Genomic DNA, 2,027 nt, shown 5'->3' on the forward strand with positions numbered 1-2,027 from the left:
TGTCTTCGTCACTTGTGGAGCAATCTGTGACTACAGGATGTAATTAGGGGATGCTTACTGGAGTAACTTCAAAACAAACTCTTGAAAAGTCTTGGGTATGATCTATTCACATAATTCTTGTTGCTACAAAATGAATTTGTAGTAAAATATTAATTTCTCATTTCAAATCAGACTGAAGCTCCCTGCATTCATAGGGTGCACAATAAGATGCCAAACTGCCACATGTTTGCAGCTCAGGTCGTCATGCTATGTCACAACTGTGGCAGTCTAGAATGCAGTAATATTTGAAAATGTAGCTCAGTTTATTATAGTCTGCCCTTGGGATCTTAAATGACAGAAGGACCAAATTATACCTAGCAAAGATGCTTTTGAAACCTTATTCAGTTTCCTGAAAGTAATTGCTGCTGTCCCAGGAAAACGCTGAGATACGGTTTTATGACCAGAGGTTGTGCACTTACTCTGTTTTTTCACGTTGTTTCTATTCTTGCATGTCTGTGTACACATAATTGATGCCTTAGCACTTTGCACGGCTTGCATGTATTTATCTCTTTGTTAATAAGACAAGTGTTTCTAGACTCATAAAAAACAGCTGACATGAGCTAAATTGGGATGTCCCGACTACAGACCTTAAGTAAATAAACAGACTTAAAACGGATGAGTAGTGCTAGCTGTAATTACCTGGGGCTGTGTGCCATGGAACTGGAACAAAAGTCCAAACAAGTTAATTTCATTATTTTAATGGAAGTCTGCATCCCATTCATTAGACTGACATATGACTAGTCATTAGTAACAGTTCGTTTCAAAAGCTATGGTGGATAAAGGTTGATTAAAACTTAATGAGGCCCAGACCCACTGCATTGCCATCGTGTCAGGCTTGAAGTCATTGTTGAAGTCTGTGGCGCTAAAAGAGCAGCGTGCTTTAAAAACCTTCTCGGGCTTTTCTATTTTATATGATTTATGCATTTTTGCTCTCTGCCATTGAGGAGCAAGAACTTGAGTACCTTGCTTTGCTGTAGATGTCAGCAATAAATTTCATAGTAATATCAGTTATTAACAAAACAGATTGCTGTGTCATGCTGATGTTTCTGCCATGCATCTGTAGGAAATATATTTTGCTGATAATCTGATAAATGTGAGACTTGATTAACCAGCACTCTCGTTGCCCTCAATTCCCTGGGAAGTCAGTGACATTGAAATGGCAACTAATACATCAATCGATCATTCCCTGAGTGGCTTTCCTGACTGCTAGCATCAATGCTGGGATTTTGTTTTTGATGAGAGCTTCATTATGAGAAGACCAATATAGTTAAGGATGAGCATGTGGGCAATTTCAGTGAAACCATAACTGGAAGGGTGAATGTAAATGCTACCAGTGGAGGTATATTATCTATTACTTATTTATATCAGTATGTTTGTGAACCTGGAAAATTGAATTCTGAATTCTTTGAATATTTATTTAGGTTCTTACAGGGAGCTAATTCTAAATTGCTGGTTTTCCTTGTCGGAAGGAAGTAGATAATTTTTTGGAGAGCAGAGAGGTTAAGGGAAGTTCTAGTGTAGAAAAACAAGAATCACAACCTAAAATCCAGTCCAATGAAATGAGTGTGGAAATCTATAAAAAGGAGGAGATGTGATGTGTAGGATAGTAGTCAAGACTGAATTACATTTTAATTGCAAAAGATGTTGGAACAACTGCCCTTCTGCATAACTCTACTCTTTCCTGTTGTCTAACAGTTAAGTAGAACGGCAGGACCTAGGCTGACAGCAAGGCTAGCCACTCTTTGGTATATTTTAAGGGCAGATGAACAATTAAACATTCCTGATAGAGACTATCCTAAGAGCTGTGCTCCATATTGTGAAATGAGATGCCTGTAGTGGCCGCTTCTGGTGTGAGTAGTGACAAACTTCTGAATTCTAAGAATATGGAGGTGTTTTAGGAACAGTTCTGTGCCAATTACCTGTTATCACAGTACAGATCTTCCATGACTGTTGCCTTGTGTTTTTTTTTTTTTTTTTGTGTGTGTGTA

This window comes from Meleagris gallopavo, chromosome 16 (assembly GCF_000146605.3).
Source record: "Meleagris gallopavo isolate NT-WF06-2002-E0010 breed Aviagen turkey brand Nicholas breeding stock chromosome 16, Turkey_5.1, whole genome shotgun sequence".
NCBI classification, from domain to species: domain Eukaryota; kingdom Metazoa; phylum Chordata; class Aves; order Galliformes; family Phasianidae; genus Meleagris; species Meleagris gallopavo.